The sequence below is a fragment of the Gasterosteus aculeatus genome, chromosome 2 (genome assembly GCF_964276395.1).
Source record: "Gasterosteus aculeatus chromosome 2, fGasAcu3.hap1.1, whole genome shotgun sequence".
Classification (NCBI taxonomy): Eukaryota; Metazoa; Chordata; class Actinopteri; order Perciformes; family Gasterosteidae; genus Gasterosteus; species Gasterosteus aculeatus.
The window spans coordinates 23513518-23526198 of record NC_135689.1 but is presented as its reverse complement, the minus strand read 5'-3'; the positions used below and the strand labels follow the sequence as shown (position 1 = coordinate 23526198).

The 12681-nt window shown below is 44.5% G+C and overlaps 54 non-coding genes across 54 annotated transcripts; all 54 read right to left on the bottom strand.

Annotated features, from left to right (window-relative positions):
* Positions 1–36: 36 nt before the first annotated feature.
* LOC144403982 (5S ribosomal RNA) lies at positions 37–155 on the bottom strand. Its single transcript, XR_013465922.1, has one exon. It is a non-coding gene; the product is annotated as a 5S ribosomal RNA (ribosomal RNA).
* Positions 156–272: 117 nt separating this feature from the next.
* Positions 273–391, bottom strand: LOC144403981 (5S ribosomal RNA). Its single transcript, XR_013465921.1, has one exon. It is a non-coding gene; the product is annotated as a 5S ribosomal RNA (ribosomal RNA).
* A 117-nt stretch (positions 392–508) lies between these two features.
* Positions 509–627, bottom strand: LOC144403980 (5S ribosomal RNA). The gene has a single exon (XR_013465920.1). It is a non-coding gene; the product is annotated as a 5S ribosomal RNA (ribosomal RNA).
* Positions 628–743: 116 nt separating this feature from the next.
* LOC144403979 (5S ribosomal RNA) lies at positions 744–862 on the bottom strand. Its single transcript, XR_013465919.1, has one exon. It is a non-coding gene; the product is annotated as a 5S ribosomal RNA (ribosomal RNA).
* A 117-nt stretch (positions 863–979) lies between these two features.
* LOC144403978 (5S ribosomal RNA) lies at positions 980–1098 on the bottom strand. Its single transcript, XR_013465918.1, has one exon. It is a non-coding gene; the product is annotated as a 5S ribosomal RNA (ribosomal RNA).
* A 116-nt stretch (positions 1099–1214) lies between these two features.
* Positions 1215–1333, bottom strand: LOC144403976 (5S ribosomal RNA). Its single transcript, XR_013465916.1, has one exon. It is a non-coding gene; the product is annotated as a 5S ribosomal RNA (ribosomal RNA).
* Positions 1334–1450: 117 nt separating this feature from the next.
* On the bottom strand, positions 1451–1569 carry LOC144403975 (5S ribosomal RNA). Its single transcript, XR_013465915.1, has one exon. It is a non-coding gene; the product is annotated as a 5S ribosomal RNA (ribosomal RNA).
* Positions 1570–1686: 117 nt separating this feature from the next.
* On the bottom strand, positions 1687–1805 carry LOC144398455 (5S ribosomal RNA). The gene has a single exon (XR_013460602.1). It is a non-coding gene; the product is annotated as a 5S ribosomal RNA (ribosomal RNA).
* Positions 1806–1922: 117 nt separating this feature from the next.
* LOC144403974 (5S ribosomal RNA) lies at positions 1923–2041 on the bottom strand. The gene has a single exon (XR_013465914.1). It is a non-coding gene; the product is annotated as a 5S ribosomal RNA (ribosomal RNA).
* A 117-nt stretch (positions 2042–2158) lies between these two features.
* On the bottom strand, positions 2159–2277 carry LOC144403973 (5S ribosomal RNA). Its single transcript, XR_013465913.1, has one exon. It is a non-coding gene; the product is annotated as a 5S ribosomal RNA (ribosomal RNA).
* Positions 2278–2393: 116 nt separating this feature from the next.
* On the bottom strand, positions 2394–2512 carry LOC144403972 (5S ribosomal RNA). The gene has a single exon (XR_013465912.1). It is a non-coding gene; the product is annotated as a 5S ribosomal RNA (ribosomal RNA).
* Positions 2513–2628: 116 nt separating this feature from the next.
* On the bottom strand, positions 2629–2747 carry LOC144403971 (5S ribosomal RNA). The gene has a single exon (XR_013465911.1). It is a non-coding gene; the product is annotated as a 5S ribosomal RNA (ribosomal RNA).
* A 116-nt stretch (positions 2748–2863) lies between these two features.
* LOC144403970 (5S ribosomal RNA) lies at positions 2864–2982 on the bottom strand. The gene has a single exon (XR_013465910.1). It is a non-coding gene; the product is annotated as a 5S ribosomal RNA (ribosomal RNA).
* Positions 2983–3099: 117 nt separating this feature from the next.
* Positions 3100–3218, bottom strand: LOC144403969 (5S ribosomal RNA). The gene has a single exon (XR_013465909.1). It is a non-coding gene; the product is annotated as a 5S ribosomal RNA (ribosomal RNA).
* Positions 3219–3335: 117 nt separating this feature from the next.
* LOC144397427 (5S ribosomal RNA) lies at positions 3336–3454 on the bottom strand. The gene has a single exon (XR_013459573.1). It is a non-coding gene; the product is annotated as a 5S ribosomal RNA (ribosomal RNA).
* Positions 3455–3571: 117 nt separating this feature from the next.
* LOC144403968 (5S ribosomal RNA) lies at positions 3572–3690 on the bottom strand. The gene has a single exon (XR_013465908.1). It is a non-coding gene; the product is annotated as a 5S ribosomal RNA (ribosomal RNA).
* A 116-nt stretch (positions 3691–3806) lies between these two features.
* On the bottom strand, positions 3807–3925 carry LOC144403967 (5S ribosomal RNA). The gene has a single exon (XR_013465907.1). It is a non-coding gene; the product is annotated as a 5S ribosomal RNA (ribosomal RNA).
* Positions 3926–4041: 116 nt separating this feature from the next.
* LOC144403965 (5S ribosomal RNA) lies at positions 4042–4160 on the bottom strand. Its single transcript, XR_013465905.1, has one exon. It is a non-coding gene; the product is annotated as a 5S ribosomal RNA (ribosomal RNA).
* Positions 4161–4277: 117 nt separating this feature from the next.
* LOC144397426 (5S ribosomal RNA) lies at positions 4278–4396 on the bottom strand. Its single transcript, XR_013459572.1, has one exon. It is a non-coding gene; the product is annotated as a 5S ribosomal RNA (ribosomal RNA).
* A 117-nt stretch (positions 4397–4513) lies between these two features.
* LOC144403964 (5S ribosomal RNA) lies at positions 4514–4632 on the bottom strand. The gene has a single exon (XR_013465904.1). It is a non-coding gene; the product is annotated as a 5S ribosomal RNA (ribosomal RNA).
* Positions 4633–4748: 116 nt separating this feature from the next.
* On the bottom strand, positions 4749–4867 carry LOC144403963 (5S ribosomal RNA). The gene has a single exon (XR_013465903.1). It is a non-coding gene; the product is annotated as a 5S ribosomal RNA (ribosomal RNA).
* Positions 4868–4983: 116 nt separating this feature from the next.
* Positions 4984–5102, bottom strand: LOC144403962 (5S ribosomal RNA). Its single transcript, XR_013465902.1, has one exon. It is a non-coding gene; the product is annotated as a 5S ribosomal RNA (ribosomal RNA).
* Positions 5103–5219: 117 nt separating this feature from the next.
* LOC144403961 (5S ribosomal RNA) lies at positions 5220–5338 on the bottom strand. The gene has a single exon (XR_013465901.1). It is a non-coding gene; the product is annotated as a 5S ribosomal RNA (ribosomal RNA).
* A 117-nt stretch (positions 5339–5455) lies between these two features.
* On the bottom strand, positions 5456–5574 carry LOC144403960 (5S ribosomal RNA). Its single transcript, XR_013465900.1, has one exon. It is a non-coding gene; the product is annotated as a 5S ribosomal RNA (ribosomal RNA).
* Positions 5575–5690: 116 nt separating this feature from the next.
* On the bottom strand, positions 5691–5809 carry LOC144403959 (5S ribosomal RNA). The gene has a single exon (XR_013465899.1). It is a non-coding gene; the product is annotated as a 5S ribosomal RNA (ribosomal RNA).
* Positions 5810–5926: 117 nt separating this feature from the next.
* Positions 5927–6045, bottom strand: LOC144403958 (5S ribosomal RNA). The gene has a single exon (XR_013465898.1). It is a non-coding gene; the product is annotated as a 5S ribosomal RNA (ribosomal RNA).
* A 117-nt stretch (positions 6046–6162) lies between these two features.
* LOC144403957 (5S ribosomal RNA) lies at positions 6163–6281 on the bottom strand. The gene has a single exon (XR_013465897.1). It is a non-coding gene; the product is annotated as a 5S ribosomal RNA (ribosomal RNA).
* A 116-nt stretch (positions 6282–6397) lies between these two features.
* LOC144399384 (5S ribosomal RNA) lies at positions 6398–6516 on the bottom strand. Its single transcript, XR_013461529.1, has one exon. It is a non-coding gene; the product is annotated as a 5S ribosomal RNA (ribosomal RNA).
* A 117-nt stretch (positions 6517–6633) lies between these two features.
* Positions 6634–6752, bottom strand: LOC144403956 (5S ribosomal RNA). Its single transcript, XR_013465896.1, has one exon. It is a non-coding gene; the product is annotated as a 5S ribosomal RNA (ribosomal RNA).
* A 117-nt stretch (positions 6753–6869) lies between these two features.
* Positions 6870–6988, bottom strand: LOC144403954 (5S ribosomal RNA). The gene has a single exon (XR_013465894.1). It is a non-coding gene; the product is annotated as a 5S ribosomal RNA (ribosomal RNA).
* A 117-nt stretch (positions 6989–7105) lies between these two features.
* Positions 7106–7224, bottom strand: LOC144398454 (5S ribosomal RNA). Its single transcript, XR_013460601.1, has one exon. It is a non-coding gene; the product is annotated as a 5S ribosomal RNA (ribosomal RNA).
* A 117-nt stretch (positions 7225–7341) lies between these two features.
* Positions 7342–7460, bottom strand: LOC144403953 (5S ribosomal RNA). Its single transcript, XR_013465893.1, has one exon. It is a non-coding gene; the product is annotated as a 5S ribosomal RNA (ribosomal RNA).
* A 117-nt stretch (positions 7461–7577) lies between these two features.
* Positions 7578–7696, bottom strand: LOC144403952 (5S ribosomal RNA). The gene has a single exon (XR_013465892.1). It is a non-coding gene; the product is annotated as a 5S ribosomal RNA (ribosomal RNA).
* Positions 7697–7813: 117 nt separating this feature from the next.
* On the bottom strand, positions 7814–7932 carry LOC144403951 (5S ribosomal RNA). Its single transcript, XR_013465891.1, has one exon. It is a non-coding gene; the product is annotated as a 5S ribosomal RNA (ribosomal RNA).
* Positions 7933–8048: 116 nt separating this feature from the next.
* LOC144403950 (5S ribosomal RNA) lies at positions 8049–8167 on the bottom strand. The gene has a single exon (XR_013465890.1). It is a non-coding gene; the product is annotated as a 5S ribosomal RNA (ribosomal RNA).
* Positions 8168–8284: 117 nt separating this feature from the next.
* LOC144403949 (5S ribosomal RNA) lies at positions 8285–8403 on the bottom strand. Its single transcript, XR_013465889.1, has one exon. It is a non-coding gene; the product is annotated as a 5S ribosomal RNA (ribosomal RNA).
* A 117-nt stretch (positions 8404–8520) lies between these two features.
* Positions 8521–8639, bottom strand: LOC144403948 (5S ribosomal RNA). The gene has a single exon (XR_013465888.1). It is a non-coding gene; the product is annotated as a 5S ribosomal RNA (ribosomal RNA).
* A 116-nt stretch (positions 8640–8755) lies between these two features.
* LOC144403947 (5S ribosomal RNA) lies at positions 8756–8874 on the bottom strand. The gene has a single exon (XR_013465887.1). It is a non-coding gene; the product is annotated as a 5S ribosomal RNA (ribosomal RNA).
* A 117-nt stretch (positions 8875–8991) lies between these two features.
* On the bottom strand, positions 8992–9110 carry LOC144398521 (5S ribosomal RNA). Its single transcript, XR_013460668.1, has one exon. It is a non-coding gene; the product is annotated as a 5S ribosomal RNA (ribosomal RNA).
* Positions 9111–9227: 117 nt separating this feature from the next.
* Positions 9228–9346, bottom strand: LOC144403946 (5S ribosomal RNA). The gene has a single exon (XR_013465886.1). It is a non-coding gene; the product is annotated as a 5S ribosomal RNA (ribosomal RNA).
* Positions 9347–9462: 116 nt separating this feature from the next.
* LOC144397307 (5S ribosomal RNA) lies at positions 9463–9581 on the bottom strand. Its single transcript, XR_013459452.1, has one exon. It is a non-coding gene; the product is annotated as a 5S ribosomal RNA (ribosomal RNA).
* Positions 9582–9698: 117 nt separating this feature from the next.
* LOC144403945 (5S ribosomal RNA) lies at positions 9699–9817 on the bottom strand. The gene has a single exon (XR_013465885.1). It is a non-coding gene; the product is annotated as a 5S ribosomal RNA (ribosomal RNA).
* A 116-nt stretch (positions 9818–9933) lies between these two features.
* LOC144403943 (5S ribosomal RNA) lies at positions 9934–10052 on the bottom strand. The gene has a single exon (XR_013465883.1). It is a non-coding gene; the product is annotated as a 5S ribosomal RNA (ribosomal RNA).
* A 117-nt stretch (positions 10053–10169) lies between these two features.
* LOC144403942 (5S ribosomal RNA) lies at positions 10170–10288 on the bottom strand. The gene has a single exon (XR_013465882.1). It is a non-coding gene; the product is annotated as a 5S ribosomal RNA (ribosomal RNA).
* Positions 10289–10405: 117 nt separating this feature from the next.
* On the bottom strand, positions 10406–10524 carry LOC144403941 (5S ribosomal RNA). Its single transcript, XR_013465881.1, has one exon. It is a non-coding gene; the product is annotated as a 5S ribosomal RNA (ribosomal RNA).
* Positions 10525–10640: 116 nt separating this feature from the next.
* LOC144403940 (5S ribosomal RNA) lies at positions 10641–10759 on the bottom strand. Its single transcript, XR_013465880.1, has one exon. It is a non-coding gene; the product is annotated as a 5S ribosomal RNA (ribosomal RNA).
* Positions 10760–10876: 117 nt separating this feature from the next.
* On the bottom strand, positions 10877–10995 carry LOC144398520 (5S ribosomal RNA). Its single transcript, XR_013460667.1, has one exon. It is a non-coding gene; the product is annotated as a 5S ribosomal RNA (ribosomal RNA).
* Positions 10996–11112: 117 nt separating this feature from the next.
* LOC144403939 (5S ribosomal RNA) lies at positions 11113–11231 on the bottom strand. The gene has a single exon (XR_013465879.1). It is a non-coding gene; the product is annotated as a 5S ribosomal RNA (ribosomal RNA).
* A 116-nt stretch (positions 11232–11347) lies between these two features.
* LOC144397306 (5S ribosomal RNA) lies at positions 11348–11466 on the bottom strand. The gene has a single exon (XR_013459451.1). It is a non-coding gene; the product is annotated as a 5S ribosomal RNA (ribosomal RNA).
* A 117-nt stretch (positions 11467–11583) lies between these two features.
* LOC144403938 (5S ribosomal RNA) lies at positions 11584–11702 on the bottom strand. The gene has a single exon (XR_013465878.1). It is a non-coding gene; the product is annotated as a 5S ribosomal RNA (ribosomal RNA).
* A 117-nt stretch (positions 11703–11819) lies between these two features.
* LOC144403937 (5S ribosomal RNA) lies at positions 11820–11938 on the bottom strand. The gene has a single exon (XR_013465877.1). It is a non-coding gene; the product is annotated as a 5S ribosomal RNA (ribosomal RNA).
* Positions 11939–12054: 116 nt separating this feature from the next.
* LOC144403936 (5S ribosomal RNA) lies at positions 12055–12173 on the bottom strand. Its single transcript, XR_013465876.1, has one exon. It is a non-coding gene; the product is annotated as a 5S ribosomal RNA (ribosomal RNA).
* A 117-nt stretch (positions 12174–12290) lies between these two features.
* On the bottom strand, positions 12291–12409 carry LOC144399383 (5S ribosomal RNA). Its single transcript, XR_013461528.1, has one exon. It is a non-coding gene; the product is annotated as a 5S ribosomal RNA (ribosomal RNA).
* A 117-nt stretch (positions 12410–12526) lies between these two features.
* LOC144403935 (5S ribosomal RNA) lies at positions 12527–12645 on the bottom strand. Its single transcript, XR_013465875.1, has one exon. It is a non-coding gene; the product is annotated as a 5S ribosomal RNA (ribosomal RNA).
* Positions 12646–12681: the final 36 nt, after the last annotated feature.

Sequence of the window (12681 nt, the reverse complement as noted above, 5' to 3'; positions counted from 1 at the left end):
TGCCTTCTCGATTTCTTCCAGAGAGAGAAATGAAAAAGCTTACGGCACCTGGGATTCCCAGGCGGTCTTCCATCCAAGTACTAACCAGGCCCTACTCTGCTTAGCTTCTGAGATCAGACGAGATCAGGCGGAGCCAGAGAGGTATGGCCGTAAGCAACTGTATGTCCTCTTCCTAATCTTTTAAAATGTGTCAAAGGTTTTGGAGTTTTGATAATGAAAAAGGAGTCACTTTCTAATGCCTTCTCGATTTCTTCCAGAGAGAGAAATGAAAAAGCTTACGGCACCTGGGATTCCCAGGCGGTCTTCCATCCAAGTACTAACCAGGCCCTACTCTGCTTAGCTTCTGAGATCAGACGAGATCAGGCGGAGCCAGAGAGGTATGGCCGTAAGCAACTGTATGTCCTCTTCCTAATCTTTTAAAATGTGTCAAAGGTTTTGGAGTTTTGATAATGAAAAAGGAGTCACTTTCTAATGCCTTCTCGATTTCTTCCAGAGAGAGAAATGAAAAAGCTTACGGCACCTGGGATTCCCAGGCGGTCTTCCATCCAAGTACTAACCAGGCCCTACTCTGCTTAGCTTCTGAGATCAGACGAGATCAGGCGGAGCCAGAGAGGTATGGCCGTAAGCAACTGTATGTCCTCTACCTAATCTTTTAAAATGTGTCAAAGGTTTTGTAGTTTTGACAATTAAATGGAGTCACTTTCTAAGGCCTTCTCTGTGTCTTTTACAGATAGAATTGAAAAAGCTTACGGCACCTGGGATTCCCAGGCGGTCTTCCATCCAAGTACTAACCAGGCCCTACTCTGCTTAGCTTCTGAGATCAGACGAGATCAGGCGGAGCCAGAGAGGTATGGCCGTAAGCAAATGTATGTCCTCTTCCTAATCTTTTAAAATGTGTCAAAGGTTTTGGAGTTTTGATAATGAAAAAGGATTCACTTTCTAATGCCTTCTCAATTTCTTCCAGAGAGAGAAATGAAAAAGCTTACGGCACCTGGGATTCCCAGGCGGTCTTCCATCCAAGTACTAACCAGGCCCTACTCTGCTTAGCTTCTGAGATCAGACGAGATCAGGCGGAGCCAGAGAGGTATGGCCGTAAGCAACTGTATGTCCTCTTCCTAATCTTTTAAAACTTGTCAAAGGTTTTGTAGTTTTGACAATGAAATGGAGTCACTTTCTAAGGCCTTCTCTGTGTCTTTTACAGATAGAAATGAAAAAGCTTACGGCACCTGGGATTCCCAGGCGGTCTTCCATCCAAGTACTAACCAGGCCCTACTCTGCTTAGCTTCTGAGATCAGACGAGATCAGGCGGAGCCAGAGAGGTATGGCCGTAAGCAACTGTATGTCCTCTTCCTAATCTTTTAAAATGTGTCAAAGGTTTTGGAGTTTTGATAATGAAAAAGGAGTCACTTTCTAATGCCTTCTCGATTTCTTCCAGAGAGAGAAATGAAAAAGCTTACGGCACCTGGGATTCCCAGGCGGTCTTCCATCCAAGTACTAACCAGGCCCTACTCTGCTTAGCTTCTGAGATCAGACGAGATCAGGCGGAGCCAGAGAGGTATGGCCGTAAGCAACTGTATGTCCTCTTCCTAATATTTTAAAATGTGTCAAAGGTTTTGGAGTTTTGATAATGAAAAAGGATTCACTTTCTAAGGCCTTCTCTGTGTCTTTTACAAATAGAATTGAAAAAGCTTACGGCACCTGGGATTCCCAGGCGGTCTTCCATCCATGTACTAACCAGGCCCTACTCTGCTTAGCTTCTGAGATCAGACGAGATCAGGCGGAGCCAGAGAGGTATGGCCGTAAGCAACTGTATGTCCTCTTCCTAATCTTTTAAAATGTGTCAAAGGTTTTGGAGTTTTGATAATGAAAAAGGAGTCACTTTCTAATGCCTTCTCGATTTCTTCCAGAGAGAGAAATGAAAAAGCTTACGGCACCTGGGATTCCCAGGCGGTCTTCCATCCAAGTACTAACCAGGCCCTACTCTGCTTAGCTTCTGAGATCAGACGAGATCAGGCGGAGCCAGAGAGGTATGGCCGTAAGCAACTGTATGTCCTCTTCCTAATCTTTTAAAATGTGTCAAAGGTTTTGGAGTTTTGATAATGAAAAAGGATTCACTTTCTAATGCCTTCTCAATTTCTTCCAGAGAGAGAAATGAAAAAGCTTACGGCACCTGGGATTCCCAGGCGGTCTTCCATCCAAGTACTAACCAGGCCCTACTCTGCTTAGCTTCTGAGATCAGACGAGATCAGGCGGAGCCAGAGAGGTATGGCCGTAAGCAACTGTATGTCCTCTACCTAATCTTTTAAAATGTGTCAAAGGTTTTGTAGTTTTGACAATGAAATGGAGTCACTTTCTAAGGCCTTCTCTGTGTCTTTTACAGATAGAATTGAAAAAGCTTACGGCACCTGGGATTCCCAGGCGGTCTTCCATCCAAGTACTAACCAGGCCCTACTCTGCTTAGCTTCTGAGATCAGACGAGATCAGGCGGAGCCAGAGAGGTATGGCCGTAAGCAACTGTATGTCCTCTAACTAATCTTTTAAAATGTGTCAAAGGTTTTGTAGTTTTGACAATGAAATGGAGTCACTTTCTAAGGCCTTCTCTGTGTCTTTTACAGATAGAAATGAAAAAGCTTACGGCACCTGGGATTCCCAGGCGGTCTTCCATCCAAGTACTAACCAGGCCCTACTCTGCTTAGCTTCTGAGATCAGACGAGATCAGGCGGAGCCAGAGAGGTATGGCCGTAAGCAACTGCATGTCCTCTACCTAATCTTTTAAAATGTGTCAAAGGTTTTGTAGTTTTGACAATTAAATGGAGTCACTTTCTAAGGCCTTCTCTGTGTCTTTTACAAATAGAATTGAAAAAGCTTACGGCACCTGGGATTCCCAGGCGGTCTTCCATCCAAGTACTAACCAGGCCCTACTCTGCTTAGCTTCTGAGATCAGACGAGATCAGGCGGAGCCAGAGAGGTATGGCCGTAAGCAACTGTATGTCCTCTTCCTAATCTTTTAAAATGTGTCAAAGGTTTTGGAGTTTTGATAATGAAAAAGGAGTCACTTTCTAATGCCTTCTCGATTTCTTCCAGAGAGAGAAATGAAAAAGCTTACGGCACCTGGGATTCCCAGGCGGTCTTCCATCCAAGTACTAACCAGGCCCTACTCTGCTTAGCTTCTGAGATCAGACGAGATCAGGCGGAGCCAGAGAGGTATGGCCGTAAGCAACTGTATGTCCTCTTCCTAATCTTTTAAAATGTGTCAAAGGTTTTGGAGTTTTGATAATGAAAAAGGAGTCACTTTCTAATGCCTTCTCGATTTCTTCCAGAGAGAGAAATGAAAAAGCTTACGGCACCTGGGATTCCCAGGCGGTCTTCCATCCAAGTACTAACCAGGCCCTACTCTGCTTAGCTTCTGAGATCAGACGAGATCAGGCAGAGCCAGAGAGGTATGGCCGTAAGCAACTGTATGTCCTCTTCCTAATCTTTTAAAATGTGTCAAAGGTTTTGGAGTTTTGATAATGAAAAAGGATTCACTTTCTAATGCCTTCTCAATTTCTTCCAGAGAGAGAAATGAAAAAGCTTACGGCACCTGGGATTCCCAGGCGGTCTTCCATCCAAGTACTAACCAGGCCCTACTCTGCTTAGCTTCTGAGATCAGACGAGATCAGGCGGAGCCAGAGAGGTATGGCCGTAAGCAACTGTATGTCCTCTACCTAATCTTTTAAAATGTGTCAAAGGTTTTGTAGTTTTGACAATTAAATGGAGTCACTTTCTAAGGCCTTCTCTGTGTCTTTTACAGATAGAATTGAAAAAGCTTACGGCACCTGGGATTCCCAGGCGGTCTTCCATCCAAGTACTAACCAGGCCCTACTCTGCTTAGCTTCTGAGATCAGACGAGATCAGGCGGAGCCAGAGAGGTATGGCCGTAAGCAACTGTATGTCCTCTTCCTAATCTTTTAAAACTTGTCAAAGGTTTTGTAGTTTTGACAATGAAATGGAGTCACTTTCTAAGGCCTTCTCTGTGTCTTTTACAGATAGAAATGAAAAAGCTTACGGCACCTGGGATTCCCAGGCGGTCTTCCATCCAAGTACTAACCAGGCCCTACTCTGCTTAGCTTCTGAGATCAGACGAGATCAGGCGGAGCCAGAGAGGTATGGCCGTAAGCAACTGTATGTCCTCTTCCTAATCTTTTAAAATGTGTCAAAGGTTTTGGAGTTTTGATAATGAAAAAGGAGTCACTTTCTAATGCCTTCTCGATTTCTTCCAGAGAGAGAAATGAAAAAGCTTACGGCACCTGGGATTCCCAGGCGGTCTTCCATCCAAGTACTAACCAGGCCCTACTCTGCTTAGCTTCTGAGATCAGACGAGATCAGGCAGAGCCAGAGAGGTATGGCCGTAAGCAACTGTATGTCCTCTTCCTAATCTTTTAAAATGTGTCAAAGGTTTTGGAGTTTTGATAATGAAAAAGGATTCACTTTCTAATGCCTTCTCAATTTCTTCCAGAGAGAGAAATGAAAAAGCTTACGGCACCTGGGATTCCCAGGCGGTCTTCCATCCAAGTACTAACCAGGCCCTACTCTGCTTAGCTTCTGAGATCAGACGAGATCAGGCGGAGCCAGAGAGGTATGGCCGTAAGCAACTGTATGTCCTCTACCTAATCTTTTAAAATGTGTCAAAGGTTTTGTAGTTTTGACAATTAAATGGAGTCACTTTCTAAGGCCTTCTCTGTGTCTTTTACAGATAGAATTGAAAAAGCTTACGGCACCTGGGATTCCCAGGCGGTCTTCCATCCAAGTACTAACCAGGCCCTACTCTGCTTAGCTTCTGAGATCAGACGAGATCAGGCGGAGCCAGAGAGGTATGGCCGTAAGCAACTGTATGTCCTCTTCCTAATCTTTTAAAACTTGTCAAAGGTTTTGTAGTTTTGACAATGAAATGGAGTCACTTTCTAAGGCCTTCTCTGTGTCTTTTACAGATAGAAATGAAAAAGCTTACGGCACCTGGGATTCCCAGGCGGTCTTCCATCCAAGTACTAACCAGGCCCTACTCTGCTTAGCTTCTGAGATCAGACGAGATCAGGCGGAGCCAGAGAGGTATGGCCGTAAGCAACTGTATGTCCTCTTCCTAATCTTTTAAAATGTGTCAAAGGTTTTGGAGTTTTGATAATGAAAAAGGAGTCACTTTCTAATGCCTTCTCGATTTCTTCCAGAGAGAGAAATGAAAAAGCTTACGGCACCTGGGATTCCCAGGCGGTCTTCCATCCAAGTACTAACCAGGCCCTACTCTGCTTAGCTTCTGAGATCAGACGAGATCAGGCGGAGCCAGAGAGGTATGGCCGTAAGCAACTGTATGTCCTCTTCCTAATCTTTTAAAATGTGTCAAAGGTTTTGGAGTTTTGATAATGAAAAAGGAGTCACTTTCTAATGCCTTCTCGATTTCTTCCAGAGAGAGAAATGAAAAAGCTTACGGCACCTGGGATTCCCAGGCGGTCTTCCATCCAAGTACTAACCAGGCCCTACTCTGCTTAGCTTCTGAGATCAGACGAGATCAGGCGGAGCCAGAGAGGTATGGCCGTAAGCAACTGTATGTCCTCTTCCTAATCTTTTAAAACTTGTCAAAGGTTTTGTAGTTTTGACAATGAAATGGAGTCACTTTCTAAGGCCTTCTCTGTGTCTTTTACAGATAGAAATGAAAAAGCTTACGGCACCTGGGATTCCCAGGCGGTCTTCCATCCAAGTACTAACCAGGCCCTACTCTGCTTAGCTTCTGAGATCAGACGAGATCAGGCGGAGCCAGAGAGGTATGGCCGTAAGCAACTGTATGTCCTCTTCCTAATCTTTTAAAATGTGTCAAAGGTTTTGGAGTTTTGATAATGAAAAAGGAGTCACTTTCTAATGCCTTCTCGATTTCTTCCAGAGAGAGAAATGAAAAAGCTTACGGCACCTGGGATTCCCAGGCGGTCTTCCATCCAAGTACTAACCAGGCCCTACTCTGCTTAGCTTCTGAGATCAGACGAGATCAGGCGGAGCCAGAGAGGTATGGCCGTAAGCAACTGTATGTCCTCTTCCTAATCTTTTAAAATGTGTCAAAGGTTTTGGAGTTTTGATAATGAAAAAGGATTCACTTTCTAATGCCTTCTCAATTTCTTCCAGAGAGAGAAATGAAAAAGCTTACGGCACCTGGGATTCCCAGGCGGTCTTCCATCCAAGTACTAACCAGGCCCTACTCTGCTTAGCTTCTGAGATCAGACGAGATCAGGCGGAGCCAGAGAGGTATGGCCGTAAGCAACTGTATGTCCTCTACCTAATCTTTTAAAATGTGTCAAAGGTTTTGTAGTTTTGACAATTAAATGGAGTCACTTTCTAAGGCCTTCTCTGTGTCTTTTACAGATAGAATTGAAAAAGCTTACGGCACCTGGGATTCCCAGGCTGTCTTCCATCCAAGTACTAACCAGGCCCTACTCTGCTTAGCTTCTGAGATCAGACGAGATCAGGCGGAGCCAGAGAGGTATGGCCGTAAGCAACTGTATGTCCTCTTCCTAATCTTTTAAAATGTGTCAAAGGTTTTGGAGTTTTGATAATGAAAAAGGAGTCACTTTCTAATGCCTTCTCGATTTCTTCCAGAGAGAGAAATGAAAAAGCTTACGGCACCTGGGATTCCCAGGCGGTCTTCCATCCAAGTACTAACCAGGCCCTACTCTGCTTAGCTTCTGAGATCAGACGAGATCAGGCGGAGCCAGAGAGGTATGGCCGTAAGCAAATGTATGTCCTCTTCCTAATCTTTTAAAATGTGTCAAAGGTTTTGGAGTTTTGATAATGAAAAAGGAGTCACTTTCTAATGCCTTCTCGATTTCTTCCAGAGAGAGAAATGAAAAAGCTTACGGCACCTGGGATTCCCAGGCGGTCTTCCATCCAAGTACTAACCAGGCCCTACTCTGCTTAGCTTCTGAGATCAGACGAGATCAGGCGGAGCCAGAGAGGTATGGCCGTAAGCAACTGTATGTCCTCTTCCTAATATTTTAAAATGTGTCAAAGGTTTTGGAGTTTTGATAATGAAAAAGGATTCACTTTCTAAGGCCTTCTCTGTGTCTTTTACAAATAGAATTGAAAAAGCTTACGGCACCTGGGATTCCCAGGCGGTCTTCCATCCATGTACTAACCAGGCCCTACTCTGCTTAGCTTCTGAGATCAGACGAGATCAGGCGGAGCCAGAGAGGTATGGCCGTAAGCAACTGTATGTCCTCTTCCTAATCTTTTAAAATGTGTCAAAGGTTTTGGAGTTTTGATAATGAAAAAGGAGTCACTTTCTAATGCCTTCTCGATTTCTTCCAGAGAGAGAAATGAAAAAGCTTACGGCACCTGGGATTCCCAGGCGGTCTTCCATCCAAGTACTAACCAGGCCCTACTCTGCTTAGCTTCTGAGATCAGACGAGATCAGGCGGAGCCAGAGAGGTATGGCCGTAAGCAACTGTATGTCCTCTTCCTAATCTTTTAAAATGTGTCAAAGGTTTTGGAGTTTTGATAATGAAAAAGGAGTCACTTTCTAATGCCTTCTCGATTTCTTCCAGAGAGAGAAATGAAAAAGCTTACGGCACCTGGGATTCCCAGGCGGTCTTCCATCCAAGTACTAACCAGGCCCTACTCTGCTTAGCTTCTGAGATCAGACGAGATCAGGCGGAGCCAGAGAGGTATGGCCGTAAGCAACTGTATGTCCTCTTCCTAATCTTTTAAAATGTGTCAAAGGTTTTGGAGTTTTGATAATGAAAAAGGATTCACTTTCTAATGCCTTCTCAATTTCTTCCAGAGAGAGAAATGAAAAAGCTTACGGCACCTGGGATTCCCAGGCGGTCTTCCATCCAAGTACTAACCAGGCCCTACTCTGCTTAGCTTCTGAGATCAGACGAGATCAGGCGGAGCCAGAGAGGTATGGCCGTAAGCAACTGTATGTCCTCTACCTAATCTTTTAAAATGTGTCAAAGGTTTTGTAGTTTTGACAATTAAATGGAGTCACTTTCTAAGGCCTTCTCTGTGTCTTTTACAGATAGAAATGAAAAAGCTTACGGCACCTGGGATTCCCAGGCGGTCTTCCATCCAAGTACTAACCAGGCCCTACTCTGCTTAGCTTCTGAGATCAGACGAGATCAGGCGGAGCCAGAGAGGTATGGCCGTAAGCAACTGTATGTCCTCTTCCTAATCTTTTAAAATGTGTCAAAGGTTTTGGAGTTTTGATAATGAAAAAGGAGTCACTTTCTAAGGCCTTCTCTGTGTCTTTTACAGATAGAAATGAAAAAGCTTACGGCACCTGGGATTCCCAGGCGGTCTTCCATCCAAGTACTAACCAGGCCCTACTCTGCTTAGCTTCTGAGATCAGACGAGATCAGGCGGAGCCAGAGAGGTATGGCCGTAAGCAACTGTATGTCCTCTTCCTAATCTTTTAAAATGTGTCAAAGGTTTTGGAGTTTTGATAATGAAAAAGGAGTCACTTTCTAATGCCTTCTCGATTTCTTCCAGAGAGAGAAATGAAAAAGCTTACGGCACCTGGGATTCCCAGGCGGTCTTCCATCCAAGTACTAACCAGGCCCTACTCTGCTTAGCTTCTGAGATCAGACGAGATCAGGCGGAGCCAGAGAGGTATGGCCGTAAGCAACTGTATGTCCTCTTCCTAATCTTTTAAAACTTGTCAAAGGTTTTGTAGTTTTGACAATGAAATGGAGTCACTTTCTAAGGCCTTCTCTGTGTGTTTTACAGATAGAAATGAAAAAGCTTACGGCACCTGGGATTCCCAGGCGGTCTTCCATCCAAGTACTAACCAGGCCCTACTCTGCTTAGCTTCTGAGATCAGACGAGATCAGGCGGAGCCAGAGAGGTATGGCCGTAAGCAACTGTATGTCCTCTTCCTAATCTTTTAAAATGTGTCAAAGGTTTTGGAGTTTTGACAATGAAAAAGGAGTCACTTTCTAATGCCTTCTCGATTTCTTCCAGAGAGAGAAATGAAAAAGCTTACGGCACCTGGGATTCCCAGGCGGTCTTCCATCCAAGTACTAACCAGGCCCTACTCTGCTTAGCTTCTGAGATCAGACAAGATCAGGCGGAGCCAGAGAGGTATGGCCGTAAGCAACTGTATGTCCTCTTCCTAATATTTTAAAATGTGTCAAAGGTTTTGGAGTTTTGATAATGAAAAAGGATTCACTTTCTAATGCCTTCTCAATTTCTTCCAGAGAGAGAAATGAAAAAGCTTACGGCACCTGGGATTCCCAGGCGGTCTTCCATCCAAGTACTAACCAGGCCCTACTCTGCTTAGCTTCTGAGATCAGACGAGATCAGGCGGAGCCAGAGAGGTATGGCCGTAAGCAACTGTATGTCCTCTTCCTAATCTTTTAAAACTTGTCAAAGGTTTTGTAGTTTTGACAATGAAATGGAGTCACTTTCTAAGGCCTTCTCTGTGTCTTTTACAGATAGAAATGAAAAAGCTTACGGCACCTGGGATTCCCAGGCGGTCTTCCATCCAAGTACTAACCAGGCCCTACTCTGCTTAGCTTCTGAGATCAGACGAGATCAGGCGGAGCAAGAGAGGTATGGCCGTAAGCAACTGTATGTCCTCTTCCTAATCTTTTAAAATGTGTCAAAGGTTTTGGAGTTTTGATAATGAAAAAGGAGTCACTTTCTAATGCCTTCTCGATTTCTTCCAGAGAGAGAAATGAAAAAGCTTACGGCACCTGGGATTCCCAGGCGGTCTTCCATCCAAGTACTAACCAGGCCCTACTCTGCTTAGCTTCTGAGATCAGACGAGATCAGGCGGAGCCAGAGAGGTATGGCCGTAAGCAACTGTATGTCCTCTACCTAATCTTTTAAAATGTGTCAAAGGTTTTGTAGTTTTGACAATTAAATGGAGTCACTTTCTAAGGCCTTCTCTGTGTCTTTTACAGATAGAAATGAAAAAGCTTACGGCACCTGGGATTCCCAGGCGGTCTTCCATCCAAGTACTAACCAGGCCCTACTCTGCTTAGCTTCTGAGATCAGACGAGATCAGGCGGAGCCAGAGAGGTATGGCCGTAAGCAACTGTATGTCCTCTTCCTAATCTTTTAAAATGTGTCAAAGGTTTTGGAGTTTTGATAATGAAAAAGGAGTCACTTTCTAAGGCCTTCTCTGTGTCTTTTACAGATAGAAATGAAAAAGCTTACGGCACCTGGGATTCCCAGGCGGTCTTCCATCCAAGTACTAACCAGGCCCTACTCTGCTTAGCTTCTGAGATCAGACGAGATCAGGCGGAGCCAGAGAGGTATGGCCGTAAGCAACTGTATGTCCTCTTCCTAATCTTTTAAAATGTGTCAAAGGTTTTGGAGTTTTGATAATGAAAAAGGAGTCACTTTCTAATGCCTTCTCGATTTCTTCCAGAGAGAGAAATGAAAAAGCTTACGGCACCTGGGATTCCCAGGCGGTCTTCCATCCAAGTACTAACCAGGCCCTACTCTGCTTAGCTTCTGAGATCAGACGAGATCAGGCGGAGCCAGAGAGGTATGGCCGTAAGCAACTGTATGTCCTCTTCCTAATCTTTTAAAACTTGTCAAAGGTTTTGTAGTTTTGACAATGAAATGGAGTCACTTTCTAAGGCCTTCTCTGTGTGTTTTACAGATAGAAATGAAAAAGCTTACGGCACCTGGGATTCCCAGGCGGTCTTCCATCCAAGTACTAACCAGGCCCTACTCTGCTTAGCTTCTGAGATCAGACGAGATCAGGCGGAGCCAGAGAGGTATGGCCGTAAGCAACTGTATGTCCTCTTCCTAATCTTTTAAAATGTGTCAAAGGTTTTGGAGTTTTGACAATGAAAAAGGAGTCACTTTCTAATGCCTTCTCGATTTCTTCCAGAGAGAGAAATGAAAAAGCTTACGGCACCTGGGATTCCCAGGCGGTCTTCCATCCAAGTACTAACCAGGCCCTACTCTGCTTAGCTTCTGAGATCAGACAAGATCAGGCGGAGCCAGAGAGGTATGGCCGTAAGCAACTGTATGTCCTCTTCCTAATATTTTAAAATGTGTCAAAGGTTTTGGAGTTTTGATAATGAAAAAGGATTCACTTTCTAATGCCTTCTCAATTTCTTCCAGAGAGAGAAATGAAAAAGCTTACGGCACCTGGGATTCCCAGGCGGTCTTCCATCCAAGTACTAACCAGGCCCTACTCTGCTTAGCTTCTGAGATCAGACGAGATCAGGCGGAGCCAGAGAGGTATGGCCGTAAGCAACTGTATGTCCTCTTCCTAATCTTTTAAAACTTGTCAAAGGTTTTGTAGTTTTGACAATGAAATGGAGTCACTTTCTAAGGCCTTCTCTGTGTCTTTTACAGATAGAAATGAAAAAGCTTACGGCACCTGGGATTCCCAGGCGGTCTTCCATCCAAGTACTAACCAGGCCCTACTCTGCTTAGCTTCTGAGATCAGACGAGATCAGGCGGAGCAAGAGAGGTATGGCCGTAAGCAACTGTATGTCCTCTTCCTAATCTTTTAAAATGTGTCAAAGGTTTTGGAGTTTTGATAATGAAAAAGGAGTCACTTTCTAATGCCTTCTCGATTTCTTCCAGAGAGAGAAATGAAAAAGCTTACGGCACCTGGGATTCCCAGGCGGTCTTCCATCCAAGTACTAACCAGGCCCTACTCTGCTTAGCTTCTGAGATCAGACGAGATCAGGCGGAGCCAGAGAGGTATGGCCGTAAGCAACTGTATGTCCTCTTCCTAATATTTTAAAATGTGTCAAAGGTTTTGGAGTTTTGATAATGAAAAAGGATTCACTTTCTAATGCCTTCTCAATTTCTTCCAGAGAGAGAAATGAAAAAGCTTACGGCACCTGGGATTCCCAGGCGGTCTTCCATCCAAGTACTAACCAGGCCCTACTCTGCTTAGCTTCTGAGATCAGACGAGATCAGGCGGAGCCAGAGAGGTATGGCCGTAAGCAACTGTATGTCCTCTACCTAATCTTTTAAAATGTGTCAAAGGTTTTGTAGTTTTGACAATGAAATGGAGTCACTTTCTAAGGCCTTCTCTGTGTCTTTTACAGATAGAAATGAAAAAGCTTACGGCACCTGGGATTCCCAGGCGGTCTTCCATCCAAGTACTAACCAGGCCCTACTCTGCTTAGCTTCTGAGATCAGACGAGATCAGGCGGAGCCAGAGAGGTATGGCCGTAAGCAACTGTATGTCCTCTTCCTAATATTTTAAAATGTGTCAAAGGTTTTGGAGTTTTGATCATGAAAAAGGATTCACTTTCTAATGCCTTCTCAATTTCTTCCAGAGAGAGAAATGAAAAAGCTTACGGCACCTGGGATTCCCAGGCTGTCTTCCATCCAAGTACTAACCAGGCCCTACTCTGCTTAGCTTCTGAGATCAGACGAGATCAGGCGGAGCCAGAGAGGTATGGCCGTAAGCAACTGTATGTCCTCTTCCTAATCTTTTAAAATGTGTCAAAGGTTTTGGAGTTTTGATAATGAAAAAGGATTCACTTTCTAATGCCTTCTCGATTTCTTCCAGAGAGAGAAATGAAAAAGCTTACGGCACCTGGGATTCCCAGGCGGTCTTCCATCCAAGTACTAACCAGGCCCTACTCTGCTTAGCTTCTGAGATCAGACGAGATCAGGCGGAGCCAGAGAGGTATGGCCGTAAGCAACTGTATGTCCTCTTCCTAATCTTTTAAAATGTGT